The sequence below is a fragment of the Dama dama genome, chromosome 26 (genome assembly GCF_033118175.1).
Source record: "Dama dama isolate Ldn47 chromosome 26, ASM3311817v1, whole genome shotgun sequence".
Lineage (NCBI taxonomy): Eukaryota > Metazoa > Chordata > Mammalia > Artiodactyla > Cervidae > Dama > Dama dama.
This window is the reverse complement of record NC_083706.1, coordinates 44,559,977-44,576,167: the sequence shown is the minus strand read 5'-3', so window position 1 is coordinate 44,576,167 and position 16,191 is coordinate 44,559,977.

Below are 16,191 nucleotides of genomic sequence, written 5' to 3'. Positions count from 1 at the left end.
AAGTCATTGCTCTGTGCTGTTTGCATGTTTTTAACAAAGCAATAAACTTTGCAGAAGTGTTGAGAAAAGTTTCCATGCAGTATGTAGGAAGCATTAAGCTAGGCCCTATAAACGTGTTTGCTATGACCAGTACATTCTCTTGGTATGTTTGACCTTGGAGTACATTCTCAGGCTAGTTTGACCTTGGAGTACAAAGTGAAGCAGGGCAAAGGCTAACAGAGTTTTGCCAGGAGAACTGCCAAAGAATTGATGCTTTTGAATTGTGACGTTGCAGAAAACTCTTGAGAGTCCCTTGGACTGCAAGGAGATCCAACCAGTCCATCCTAAAGGAAATCAGTCCTGAATATTCATTGGAAGGACTGATGCTGAAGCTGAAACTCCAATACTTTGGCCACCTGATGTGAAGAACTGACTCATTAGAAAAGACCCTGATGCTGGGAAAGATTGGAGGCAGGAGGAGAAGGGGATGACAGAGGATGAGATGGTTCGATGGCACCACTGACTTGATGGACATGAGTTTGAGCAAGCTCTGGGAGTTGGTGATGGACAGGGAGGACTGGCGTGCTGCAGTCCGTGGGGTTGCAAAGAGTTGGATATGACTGAGCAACTGAACTGACTTAGTTGGATGTGACTGAGCAACTTGTACCTGAAGACTGCTTTTTTCTTTTCTTAATTGATGGATGGTTAATATGCAGTGTTGTATTAGTTTTAGGTATACAGCAATGTAATTTAGTTATACATGTTTATGTGCTTATTCTATTTCGTTATAGGTTACTACAAGATGCTGAGTGTGGTTCATTGTGCTATGTTGTAGGTTCTTGTTGGGTATCTATTTTATTGAGTGTTTCGATCCCAGAAACAACTGGAGGCTGGCACTCTGCATTAAGTTTTCTGCTGCATATTTTCTTGCTCCTTGAGTTCCCTTTTATTTCTTCCTTTTATACTTCTAAATTATCTTATTTTATAACTTTGAGATTTTTCAAAAGCTAGTTTTATGTTGCGTTTTTGGAAAATATTCAAACATGCAGGTTCATAATCCTGACCCATTGTAGATGCAGCTGTATGGATATGCCAGCCACTGAGAACGAAACCCCTGTCAACAAGCTTCTCCTTGAGTTTAAGTTCCTGCAGGGTGATTGGTAGAAGTTAAGCTGACACTCAGATGATGTAACTGAAACTGACCTGGGTCCTGGGCATTGGTAGTCAGGGGGACCATTGGAGGGGAAAAAAAAAGTCTGCCTTTAGTTTTCTGTCTGATATAACATGTTGATTGCCCTATGGAATCAACCTTCCCAGTTCTACCTGTGTAACTCTGAGCAAGTTTGTTGACTTTCCTGTGGCTTGGTTTCTTCATCATTCAATGGAAATTTTTTTAAAAATATATACATCTGTATAATACATTGTTAAGAGGATAAAAAGAAACAATAAGGCTTTTTAAAGTGCTTGGCAGGTACGCAATAAAGTTATCTACAATGAATCTGTTCTTTCAACAGAACATTTTCTTGATTGTATTTCTCCACATATAATTCAGCAGTCTTTACAGGTAAGACTTTTAATGGCTATATAAAAATCTACAGTTTGATTACACCGTAGTTTACAAACCCATTCCCTGAGTTCACTGGATATCCAAGGAGTGTCTAGTTTTTTAACCATTTTAAATTAACCTGGCTAGAACTCTTGCAGATAAATCCGTGTTCAAATATCTTATTATTTACCTCGAAAAAGTCCCTATTCATTGAAGAAGACAAACATTAAAAGCATTGATCTTAAATGGTTCTAATACATTCACCCACCAGCTATGTAAGAGTGTACCCGCCATTGTTATGTCTCTAAAACTCATTTGGACCTTAAATCTGTGGATATTGACAACTGCCTTAGGTTCTCAAGGGCTCCTTCTCAAGGGCCACCCATCAAAGAGGATATGGAAGATTTTGGCTTTTATAGTATAGCTCCAAATAGGATTAGTTTAGAAGATACAAAATTACTTTTAGCCAAGTTAAGGGTAAACTCAGCAAGCTTGTTCCATTCTTCTTTTTCCTGAGTACTTTCTGTTACATCTTATGCCATCTTATCTTTTTGTTTTGTTTTTATCTTTTTGTTTTAGAATTTTTTCTACTTATAAAACAGAAATGCAAGAATTTGGACATCCAGAGATAATTACTTTCACGTTAACATATCAATTATTTAAATTTTTGAAATGTTGTGGTTAAAATAATGTACCTTTTTAAATGTACCTTTTTAGGTTACTAGTACAGTAGAAATTGTTAATGTCCACTTGTGTTAGTTTTCTGTGGTTGCTGTAACAAATAATCACAAATTTAGTGGCTTAAAACAGTAGACATTTATTCCCTCACAGTTCTGGAAGCCAGAAGTCTGAAACTAGTTTCAATGTACCAGGATCATGGTGTCTGTAGGATTCCAGACCCCATGGACTGGAGTCTGCTAGGTTCTTCTGTCCATGGAATTTTCCAGGCAATACTGGAGTGGGTATCCATGCCCCTCTCCAGACGATCTTCCCGACCCAGAAATCAAATCCAGGCCTCCTGCATTGCAAGCAGATTCTTTACTATCTGAGCCACTGGGGAAGCCCAGAATCCCTCCAGAGGGCCCCTATTTCCACAATGTCCTTTCTGTGCCCTCGAGTGAGAAAGATTACTATGGTGCTCACGTTAAAACACAAATGCTTAACAGAATTCTATTATTACAGCATATATTGAAAAGAACATTTGCAGCACAGAGGCAATAAATTTGGAACTGGAACAACAAAGCCCTGAAATGAATCAGCATAAATAAATTCCCGAGAGCCTGAATTTTGCTGCACGTTAGGTGTGTCAATTTGGTCCCTGATCTTTAGGAGCTCAAAGTCTAGGGTAAGAGAGGATCAAAAAGACAAATAAATCTTATAATTAAAACTGTGCTATGGGATAGACTAAAAATATACATATTTTTCTCTGTAGGAGAATAGCAGTGTCCCTATTTCAGATAGAAAAAGAAATAAGCCTTTCTTTCTTGGAAATTGTAACATTGAAAATAAAAAGGAGAGGCTCTTTAGGCAGTAGAAAATGGCCAGCAGTGTCTAATCTGATGGAAAAAATAGCAAAATGAGGACTGTTTGGTGTTCATTTATCCTGGCAAGATGGCGGCAGTCAGTATTAGCAAGAGCAGTTTTCAGCGGGAAGAAGCTAGACGGAAGAGTTCTTTCTCTGTACCTCCACTATCTTGTCACAGACACCCACACCCCAGATCTGATGTCTGTGTCTTCCTCCAATCTCTCACTATTCTCCTTAGCCTTGCTGTACTTCTCACGAGACTTTAACTTCAGTGAAATGGATTTTGCCTTCTTTTTTTTCCCTTGGTTCAAGCTGAAGGAAATACTAGAGAAGAAACCAAGTTGTTTGCCTAAATCCAGAGGAGCTAACCCTATTTTCAAGCTTATACAATAAAAAAGTTAATACTGATCTCAAAATATGATTTCTAAACTTCTGCAATACATTTCACACATATTAATATTGATCAGAGACTTGTTTGTCTGCAAAAGTGAGAAAATCACCAACCCTAAATCAAACTAAAGTTTTCAAGTCTAACTATAAATACTACTTTGTGGAATAATTTCAGTCTCTTAAATTTTTAATTTTTTTATTTTTATTTTTGTTGTCATGCTTAACCTCTTAATAGGAAAGACAGAAGCCATGGTTTTACAAAGTAGTGAAGTTATTTTAGTAGACTTATGATTCTGAGTGTTGCAGTTTTCAGTTCCTGATCTTCTGTAAAATTAAATATATCTTTTAGAACTTCATAAAGGGCAAAGTTTCATTATAATATGTATTGAGGCAATGAAAAGGCAGAAAGGTATTTATCCAATTTAATTATATATGCTACTTTTCTGGCACTTAATTACTATCACTTGTAATGGGGTGAGGAAGAAATATTCATAGTTTTGTTGGCTTCAAGCCCTCAGCACTATCCCACATCATGTTAATTACTTGGATATGTGGTAACCTTTTTACTGCCCCTTAGCAAGGAACTACTATCTGATAAACAGAGGAAGCATATCCGGGTTGTCATGGATGCCAATGCAAGGATTTGGAAAAAGAAAGCTGAGGACATTTTGTGCAGAACAGTTGTAGGAAATAAACATTAGTATGGTAAATATAATCTTTCCCTCACTGAGCACTCTTAAAAATCTATCTAAAAGATGAAGATTTCAAAAAATCACTACCAAATACACTTCTCTGTAAGTGCCTCAGGTAGTAACAAGGTATATTTTATGTAACAATTTTAGTAGCACAAATTTTAAATTATAAGAATGTCATCCTATGACTAAAACTATTATACTATTTTTTAAAAAGATGATTGTGAAACTACAGAAGTAGGCTGAAAACAACACAAACCAAATTGTTTTTATTAAATTGTCTTTGTAGCTCATAATAATATGGCAAATTACTGGTTTATTAGATCATTTTGTTGTAGTGCACAATTCACTACAGTAATTTACCAATTTTTACTTCCCATGCTCTGGATCACTTTCAGCTTTTTAGTTTAATGGGTTTAGCTTTCAGGTAAATTGAACTCCTAATCAAATCTCCTTCTTTATATAACAGTTTGCTCCTCAACTGACTTCATTTTTACGTCTTTTCACACTCTTCTCTGACTGTTTACATTTTGTATTTGTAAGCAGAATGTGATTAATAATGTCAGCAATTATATGGGCATATTATTTTCTTTTTCTTGTCATTGGTTAAATAATATGAAATTGCAGATAAAGAAGAATGAAGCAGAAATATGCCCAGAAGACCTTATGAATCAAGAGTCACAAAACTTGAGAAAAACAGACTATAGAGGAAACAAATTCCCTCCAGAAAGTTGTATTGTGCCTATCTATGTGCAGTAGCTGTGTAGAGAAAAATATCCTAGTACAGGATGAAGTCTTATCTAGTCAGTAGATATAAATTGGATATACCCTATGTTCCAGAATGTATTGGCTCTAAAAATTCAATAGTAGGTAAGATAGACACGGTCTATCACTTTAATAACACAATATTTGTACCACATTGTCCTGATTTAGATTAGCTCTGCATGATTGTGCTTGAAATTCAATTTCTATTAAATATTTCAAAGTGAAAGATTTTTATGTTACCAATAGAAAATGTATGTTTTTCTAGAGAACAATAACATCTAAAAGATAAAAAGATTAAAACATGCTTGAACAAAAAGAGCCTTAACGTGTTTTAAATTTTCTCTAATACTTGTGTTTTCTGGACCTAATGACATTGGTAACATAGAGGGAAAAAATGAAAAAAAAATAAACATGCAAGAATAGAAAACAGAGAGCTGTCCAGGGAAATATTATATCATTAATGTGTCAAATATATATTAAATAGTTAATATACAATATTAAATCAATATTAAAATGTTGTTACGCCTCTCTACTTAACACAGTATGGTAACATGAATACTGAGACTTTGAAATCAACCAGAGGACGTATATAGATATGTGAACTATAAAAACTTATTATGTAATATAGTTGAAATATCAAATTATTATGTAATATAGTTGAAATATCAAAACATTGGAGCAAATGTAAAAATGCAATAACATATGTTGAGACAACTGAGGAAAAACTGACTGAAGCAAGAAAGAACACACAGTAAATGTGCTCAATAAACAAGTGCAAAAGAAAAGCTAAATCCAGATAAAGAAGAATGAAGCAGAAATATGCCCAGAAGACCTTATGAATCAAGAGTCACGAAACTTGAGAAAAACAGACTATAGAGTAAAAAAATTCCCTCCAGAAAGTTGTATTTTTAAAGTCCCCTATGTTATTATTTCTGTTAAAGACATAAGGAAAGTTCAAGTGTTTCTGTTCCTGAAGTTAATTAAATAACAAATGCAGTTCCTCTCTCCAAATATATATGTGTGTATGTTGAGACAACTGAAAAACCATTTGTAAAAAGGTAAAGGAGTTGACTGAAAAAAATAGTTTTATTAAGAACTAGAGCAACTAGGTATACTTTCAACCTTCAATATCTTGTGCTAGAGTTAGGAAGTGCCCCCAAAATCATAAAAACAAGTCTACATGACATAAAAGTCAAAGTCAGATTAAAAGTGTTCACACAGTCAAATCTGAGACAGCTGAGAATCAATATAAATAAAGACAGTAATGGGTTATAACCCAATAAAATAGGATTCCATAAACCCATACACTTATCAAAGACGAATGTGGGTATACACATATGAATACATATACACACATACATACACACAGGAGAAGGGAAATCTCATCATAACAGAGACATGTCAAGTAAAGAGTGTAAATGGCATTTGAAAATTATTAGTTTCAACACTATGGTGATAGATGATTCAGGTAAGAATCACCAACAGATCTTAAAACTATTATGTGAAAGTTTGTATGACTGATTCTAAGTATCTCTCCACAGATTTAAGCATTAATTACAGACAAAAAAAGGAATAACTTGAGAAGAGCACACCCTAAGATGAACTATGGCCTTTGAGTGATTATGATATGTCAGTGTAGGCTCATCTTTTGTTAAAAATGTACAGTTTTGGTGAGGGATGTTGATAATGGGGGAGGCCAGGCATGTGTGGTGTGAGAGTACATAGGACATCTCTATCTCAGTCTCCATTTTGTTGTAAACCTGAATCTACTAAAACTGCTCTAAAAATATAAGGGCTTTAAAAATGTGATAAGAATTCTATCAAGAATTCATTGCCACACTTTATTTTATTTGACTGTTCAAGGCAATGCTATTATAATGTTCTGCTGCCTTGTATGGCTCCCTCTATAGCCGTGGAGTGTGGCTTTGTAGAAGCATTGCATCCCCTCATGGGTCACATTTGTATTCTTTGTATTTACCATCTGGTGTCTGATGAACTTGGGGTGCTTATCAGTCTAGAAGTACTTACAGATAGGAGCAGATCCTGAGAAGGATATACAGTCCTCTTGAAGGCAACCATCTCTGGGGAGGATGTTTGAGATTCCGCAGGTAAGGAAGCTGAACTCCTTAAGGTGACTACTTCTGACAATCTCTCGGACTCATGGGTCTTCGTTCCAGTTTTCAGGACCCTCTTTCTCCCCAGTCCGTACCTTTGCTTTAACACATGGGACCCTGAGCTATTGTGAATCCAATTTCACTGTGATTCAACCACTCACAGGTTTAGATCTTGTGTTCAGTATCATCAAGTTAAGCCCTGTGGCTACAAGAGATGGTATGAATATAAATTTCTCCTTTTTCACTTGGGCCTTCAGATGAGATTTCACATTTCTAAACTCAGTATTTTCTTCTCCAAGTTTTTCAGACACTTAGAAACAATCGACCAGCTACAATTATCTTTTTAAATTTTATTTTCAGTAAAAACCTTCTTGGCCAGCAATTACTTATTATTTAAAGTATTGCCATCTATAGGTACTTATTACAGGTGTCTACAATATGTGACTTAGTGAACACTGTTGCCAATCCATGCTGTGGAATGCCAGCACCCCCTTTTCCACTAGCAAAGAGTCATTTGTGCCTTTAAATCAAATAAGATCAGAGAATCATGGCTGATAACACAGATCTAAATCAATGAGTCCCTCCTTAAGGTTCTGTACCCCTGGAACTATTTCTGGGATTAATTTCTGTTTGAGATTTAGATCAAGGAGGCAACATCACTGTGAGTCATATAGTCTTGAGACCACCTTTTTAGTATAACTTTATTATACTAAACAAATACTTCTATTTGTTAGAAGATCATCAAAAATTATTAAGTCCTATGATATTGCACACTGGGAAATAAAGTAGTTAATATTTTATACTTGCTATATCTTCTATTCACATATAATGTTCTTTGTATGTGAAAACTTCAATTTCAACATAAATCATTTTTAAAAGTTAAGTTTTAAAATTTAAAATTTCAGATAAAAATTATGAAGTGAAATGTTATTTATATTATAAATCCTTTACTAACTAGACTATTGATAATATTATAAAATGGTTGTTTTAGACATCAAGTATGATTTTAGAATTTTACCTGTATTATCACAAATTTGTTTTCTAAATTAATGTCATATCTTAATATACTCAGAATGTACTGTATTCATATCACATCATACATTTTGTGAGGATTTTTTGGTCTTTCTGCAGCAAGGATATTTCAAAAAAAGGTAAATAATTACATGGGATGTATTTTTTAGCTGATCAGACTGATGTAATAATTATGTATTTTCTTATGAGAAGCTAAAACCTCTTCTTTTAAAAAGATGATAAATGGTGGTACATAGTACTTTAATAATAACATTTGATCAAAGGATAAGGCAGAAAATGAGTTGTGGGGATTGGTGAAGGACTTCCAGTTTTACATAAAAATATCTTTGTGTATTATGTAAACAATTATAGCAAGTATGAAATATATGTGGGATGGGGATGCATATGAGGAAGGAAAGGTATAAGAAAATCAGAAATATTCACTGAAGTTTTTAAAAAGTGTGTGTCAATTCATTTGAAATTTAATTTCTTTGAAGAAGTGAAGTGAAGTCGCTGAGTCCTGTCCGATTCTTTGCGACCCCATAGACTGTAGCCTACAAGGCTCCTCTGTCCATGGAATTCTCCAGGCAAGAGTACTGGAGTGGGTTGCCATTTCCTTCTCCAGGGGATCATCCCAAGCCACGGATCGAACCCGGGTTGCCCACATAGCAGGCAGACACTTTACTGTCTGAGCCACAAGGGAAGCCCTGAATTTCTTTACGTTTTGACTTGATTTCCTAATTATGACAGTTGTTTTCACTAGAAAACTCATAGATTCCTTTATAATTCCTCTTGTGTCTTAGGACACAAGGGTGAATTTAACAGTAATGATGAAATTGAGTTAATTTTTTCTGCGCTGAAAGCTGTGACTGGCAATTAACTCTTTGAGTTCCTCTGGCCAAATCAGCAAAGTGACATTCATTAAAATGTGCTTGGATTAAGTCCTCAAGTTTAGCACCTAGGTAGAGAAGAAGAAATGCAAAAGGCAAAATGGCTGCCTGAGGAGGCCTTACAAATAGCTGAGAAAAGAAGAGACGCTAAAGGCAAAGGAGATAAGGAAAGATATACCAATTTGAATGCAAAGTTCCAAAGATTAGCAATAGTTCTAAAGAAAACCTTCCTCCTAAGTGAACAATGCAAAGAAATAGAGGAAAACAATGGAATGGGAAGGACTAGAGATCCTTTCAAGAAAATTAGAGATACCAAGGGAACATTTCATGCAAAGATAGGCTCAATAAAAGACAGAAATGGTAGGGACCTAACAGAAGCAGAAGACACTAAGAAGAGGTGGCAAGAATACACAGAAGAACTGTACAAAAAAGATCTTCATGACCCAGATAATCACGATGGTGTGATCACTCACCTAGAGCCGGACATCCTGGAATGCGAAGTCAAGTGGGCCTTAGGAAGCATCACTATGAACAATGCTAGCAGAGGTGATGGAATTCCAGTGGAGCTATTTCAAATGCTAAAAGATGATGCTGTGAAAGTGCACTCAATATGCCAGCAAATTTGGAAAACTTAGCAGTGGACTGGAATAGATCAGTTTTCATTCCAATCCCAAAGAAGTACAACTCCAAAGAATGTTCAGACTACCACACAATTGCACTCATTTTACATGCTAACAAAAGTAATGTTCAAAATTCTCCAAGCCATGCTTCAACAGTACATGAACCGAGAACTTCTAGATGTTCAAGTTGGATTTAAAATGGCAGAGGAACCAGAGACCAAATTTGCCAACATCTGTTAGGTCATAGAAAAAGCAAGAGGATTTCAGAAAAACATCTATTTCTGCTTCATTGACCATGCTAAAGCCTTTGACTGTGTGGATCACAACAAACTGTGGAAAATTCTTCAAGAGATGGGAATACCAGACTACCTTACCTGCCTCCTTGGAATTCTGTATGCAGGTCAAGAAGCAGCAATTAGAACCAGACATGGAACAATGGACTGGTTCCAAATTGGAAAAGGAGTATGTTAAGGTTGTATATTTTCACCCTGCTTATTTAACTTCTATACAGAGTACATCATGTAAAATGCTGGGCTGGATGAAGCACAAGCTGGAACCAAAATTGCTGAGAGAAATATCAATAACCTTAGATATGCAGATGACCCTACCCTTATGGCAGAAAGTGAAGAGGAACTAAAGAGCCTCTTGATGAAAGTGAAAGAGGAGAGTGAAAAAGTTGTCTTAAAACTCAACATTCCAAAAACGAAGACGATAACATCTGGTCTCATCACTTCATGCCAAATAGATAGGGAAACAATGGTAACAGTGACAGACTTTATATTCTTGGGCTCCAAAATCACTGCATATGGTGACTGCAGCAACGAAATAAAAAGATGCTCTCTCTTTTAAAGCAAAGTTAAGACCAACCTAGACAGCATATTAAAAAGCAGAGACATTACTTTGCCAACAAAGTTCTGTCTAGTCAAAGCTACGGTTTTTCCAGTAGTCATGTATGGATATGAGAGTTGGACCATAAAGAAAGCTGAGCATCAAAGAATTGATGCTTTTGAACTGTGGTGTTGGAAAGTCCCTTGGATTGCAAGGAGATCAAACTAGCCAATTCAAATGAAATCAATCCTGAATATTAATTAAAAGGACTGATGCTGAAACTGAAGCTCCAATACTTTGACCACCTGATGTGAAGAGCTGACTCATTGGAAAAGACCCTGATGTTGGGAAAAATTGAAGGCAGGAAGAGAACGGGAGGACAGAGGATGAGATGTTTGGATGGCATCACTGACTCAATGGACATGAGTTTGAGCAAGTTCCCGGAGATTTGAAGGACAGAAAAGGCTAGCATGCTGCAGTCCATGGGGTCGCAAAGAGTTGGACACAACAAGGCAACTGAAAAACAGAGGTAAGTTGATTTCTCATCCTGCTTCTATGGCATATAAATAAGTAAGTATGAGTTTGCTGGAGGTTAATGAGTTTTGTTAACCTCGTTATTTTGATTCTGACCTCCTGGAGATTCTTGGATGCTCTTGGGTTCAGGGCAGAGTGCTGAATGTGAAGGTGCTTGCAACAGTGCTTGCTACAGCTAGAATATCTGCTCTATTAAAGGCCACAATTAGGAGAAGTATCCTGTTCTAGGATGTCTTTAGAGACTTATTTCACTACTGAATCCATCTATAGACATGGAATGTCTTGAAGAGATAACTGAAAGTGTACCTAGATCTAGAATATGATAACCTGAAGTTTTGTCTTCTACTCTTTTATAAGTAAATCATTTCCAGGAAAAAAGAATAAGAATAGTTATTTGTGCAAGGATGACAGCCAGACACCTTCTATAACTTGTGCCCATAATTTTCTCACTGATAGAAGAAATGCTTTGTATCAGCAAAGAGAGAAAGAAGAGAAAACAAGGGAAGAGAGGAAGGTCTCAGGAAACGGGGAGGATGCCCAGAACTGCAAATGATTGGAAAGGATGAAATTCTTATAGTACAAATATACTACAGTTACTCAAGGACTGATATATTTTCAAGCAAACAAGAAGACAACTGGCAGATTCGTAAGCTCTTTAACTAAGAAGGAGATGGTGAAAAAACTGTGGAGTAGGACAAAAAACTGCACAAAAAGCTGTGAGTTGAGTTTATTTCGCATCTTACTAAGAACTATAGCCCAAGAGACAGCCTCACAGAAATCTCAGAGGAAGTGTTCCAAAGCGGAAGGGGGAGGAGTTCAGTATATACCCTTTTTTGGTAAGAGGTATCTGTAATCAGGCACACATCTCAATGGAAGGATACTGCTAGCTAATCACATGAAACATATATTGGTCAATGGTTTTAGTGCTTTCCTCTACATGGCAAGATGCAAGAATTTGGGTTAATGCAAATTTTCCCTGAAAATAAGTATCTGAGGGCCTGTTCTGCCTGTTTTCCCAGCGCACATAGTGCCTTATTTCTTATTTCTGCCCTTGAACGCTCTTCAGAGGATACCATAGGTCAGAAACTTCAGGGGCCAATCACTCAATCCTTGTAGATCCAGATGGTGAACAACATTGTTTCATAAAACATCGATCACAACTCTCTAATTGGGGAGTTTCAAGGCAAGAAAGAGATCCTGGCTTGTATAACATCTCTGTCCCCACTAGGCTCCCATCACGGGGGCACCTGCATAAGACCTACCCTGAAAATCAGAGTAGAAAAATGTGTGCCAGGCAGGCATGTATCTACCAGAGGCAGAGAAAGGGACTGCTCAGGTTAGTTGGAAAATGGCTGCAACAGTTACCTAAACTTGAGCAGGAACCGCAAAAATACAAAACAAATGAATGAAACATTCAAGGATCTTGAGAGAAGCCATCCTGCTAGAAGCTTTTTGTATCAATCAGATCTTTTCCTGTTTGTCACAAGTGCCTCTGGACAGTCGGGGCCTCTGCTCTCAAGCTATCAAATCGGACTTGCTCTGAAAGGTTCACACAATACCATTTACTAGTATGTGACTCTATTAGAGTCTCTAAATTAATAGTCTTACCCAAGGCTTCATAGTGGGCTGCCCTTAATCAGAAGATTTGAAAAGGAGGAAGATAGGGAAAGGACTGATGGGGCAGCAGCACCTGTGACTAAGAAGTCTTAGTATTATTGGTAACAAGACAAATTAAATTTCTGATAACACTATGAACATAATGTTTGTTTTTTAACAGAATGTAGGACAAATAAAAATAAACCAGCCCATTTCCAATGGGCACTGTATATTCAGAATTTAGAGGTTTGCTATGGAACAGGTGTCGACATTCAGTCTAGAGCAGCATCAAATCTCACAAAATAATAAATAAATAAATACTCTTATTTTTGTTCATCCCTCTCTATTGAATATGAGCTTTAGGAGGCCAGGGGCTATATCTGGCTTCTGCAGAGCAGTACAGCAGGAGATCAGGAAATCAGCAAGGGTAATGACACCATAGAATGGGCTGCATTATCACCCAGTGGGGATCAAACTCCTGGCTCCCTACTGGGTCCTCTCTGAAATCACTCTATAGGAGAGGAAAATAAAATTTTCCCTTTACCCTTCTAGTTTCTTGGCTGAGATCTCCCTGCTTTTAGGACAAAAAACAAAACAAACAAACAAAAAAAAAACAGATTAACAGGAGAAAAACAAACAGAAGTTTAATAACCTGTATACTTTCAGTATATAAGAAAGAGACCAGGAATACTACAAAAATCCTTGAAATGGCCCACGCCACCACTTTTAATGCCATCTCCAGTTAAAAATAAAAGTAGATGTGGGTGAGAGAGCCAGAAATAGGAGGTTACCAGGCAGGCTAAACAAATACGGGTGAAGTTGTTATGTGGATTTAAGTGCTTGCCTTCTTAAAAGAAGTACTCTGTGGGCTTCCCTGGTGGTTCAAATGGTGAAACATCTTCCTGCAATGCAGGAGACCCTGGTTCAATCCCTGGATCTAGAAGATCCCTGGAGAAGGGAATGACAACGCACTCCAGTACTCTTGCCTGGAAAATTCCATGGACGGAGGAGCCTGGTAGGCTACAGTCCATGGGGTCGCAAAGAGTTGGACACCATTGAGCCACTTTCTTTCTTCTTAAAAGAAAGGCTTCCCAGGTGGCTCATTGGCAAAGAATCTGCTTGCCAATGCAGGATACAAGAGTCACGGGTTCAATCCCTGAGTGGGGAAGATCCCCTGGAGAAGGAAATGGTCAACCCACTCCAGTATTCTTGCCTGGGAAATCCTATGGACAGAGGAGCCTAGCAGGCTACAGTTATGGGGTCACAAAGAGTCGGACACAACTTAGTGACTAAACAACAACTTCTTAAAAGGAGAGTTTCTAGAGATTTAGTCATCCTCGTCTTCTTGGTACAGGGAAGGTGCTGCTGGTGGTGCTAAGTCGCTTTAGTAGTGTTCAACTCTTTGTGACCCCACGGACTATAACACACTTGGCACCTCTGTCCATGGGATTTCCCAGGCAAGAATACTGCAGTGGGTTGCCATTTCTTCCTCGGGGATCCTCCCCATCCAGGGGTTTAACCCAGGTCTCTTATGTCTCTTCCATTGACAGGCAGGTTCTTTGCAGCTAACATCGCCTGGAAAGGTAGGACAACCCACTCCAGTATTCTTGCCTGGAGAATCCCATGATTTGCCCATAGGGTAGCAAACTGTCCGACGAGACAGAAGTAGTTTAGCATGCACCCATGCACCCGGTGGTATTCAACCTAACAGGTTAGGCTTGAGTGCACCTATCAGATGGCTGGCGTAGACAGAGAGGGACATATCCTTAAAAATGGAGAAACAGTTCCACATTGTGATTTCTTGAAAAAAAATTTTAGAATTTCAGAACACAAAAAGATAACCCCAAGTGTTGAAATGTTTACACTTGCAGTGTGAGACCTCTAGATTTTTGGCTGTTCATAAAATATAATAAGGGGAAAAAGTCATAAAGGTGAATGAATAAATATTCTAAAGCATTTTCTCAAACTGAGCAATGTAATAAGAATTTTACTTAAAAAAAAATTGGCTTCAGAATGATATTTACATAAAGTTATAGTGTTTTAAATTTGAAGCAATTAGATAACCCTCAAAGCAAATATATTTACAAATAGTGTTTAAAATATCCTAAAGCAATAATATTAAAATTGACATTAATGCAATTTGATGTGTAATTATTTTGCTGAAACCAATTTCCTGAGTTGGGGTAAATATAGTGTCACTTTTATTTTACTAATGCCTTTTGATTTAAAGCAGATGGAATAGAATTTGTCATAAATGGTTATCACTGTCTTTGTTTTCTTTAAAATGGTATACTCATTTTAAAATGACAATTCATTATTTTGATTAGTCTGTTAATCAATGTTGAAAAAGAACATTGTTCCAATGAAATATGCTTCCGCTGTACAGAAGAATTTCAGCTACCTGGTTGTTGTAATTAGGAATAAACAAAATCAGTATGCATGTGATCACTGAAAATATAAAATTTTACTGACAGCTGGCTATGCTGGGTGGGTGAAAAGTGAAAAGTGTTGGTCATTAAGTCGTGCCTGACTCTTTGCAATCCCAGCAACTGTAGTTCACCAGGCTCCTCTGTCCATGGAATTCTCCAGGCAAGAATACCGGCTGTGCTTAGTCGCTAAATCACGTCTGACTCTTTGCGACCCGATGGACTGTAGCCCGCTAGGCTCCTCTGTCCATGCGGATTCTCCAGTCAAGCGTGCTGGGGTGGGTTGCCATGTCCTCCTCCAGGGGATCTTTCCAGCCCAGGGATTGAACCCGGGTCTCCTGCACTGCAGGCAGATTCTTTACCAACTGAGCTACAAGGCAAGCCCTTTCGTCTTTCAAAATAGGTTTCAATAAATGGAGAGGCTGACATGAACAGACTGGTGTATTTATTTTGTTTTGTCCTGTTTTTAGCTGTAGGCTTTTTATTATTTTCTTTTTTTTTTTTTTTCATTTTATTTCCCTACTCATTCTTTCCTTTGCATACACATTAATACTTGTATCACAATATTTTATGGTAATTATAATGATAGTCTAGTTGAGTTTAGTTGTATAAATGTCTTTTCTCAGGTTAAGGGAATTTCCTCAAATTCTTAATTTTTATACTAAACAATAAATTTTCTTGAACTGTGTTATTTTCTATACATATAATTACACTGGTTTTCCTCTTTAGTAATGTCATGAATCACATTAAACATATTTAATATAAACTGAACATGTATTCTATGAATTAACCACAATTTTTCACTCTAAATTTTATTATCTATATTATTGAACTTGTGCTAATATTTTATTTTTCTTAGTCAATGTTATGATTTCCCTTTTTCATATTGTACTAATCTTGTTTTGAGTTCTAAGCTGTGGTAGCCTTGTATTATGAGTTAAAGCATCTTCATCTTTTAATATTTTTTAAAGATTTTATTATTGGAGTTTCTGTTTCATGAATGATCAGTAGAACTGTATATGAAACTTTTTAGGTTCTGGGTTTTCTTTATGAAAAACTTTAAATAATGATGTGGTTCCTTTAATATTTATAGTATAACTGATTCCTATTACTTCTTAATTTTGTTTTGGTGAAGCATGTATTACTAGAGCCATACCAGATGAGTTAATGCTAATGAATAAACTTACAATAGAAAAATATAAACCCTATGTTAGAAAAACTTTAAAACAATTTTAAATGAGACAAATGATAGTCTTCACACATGGAAAGACATCC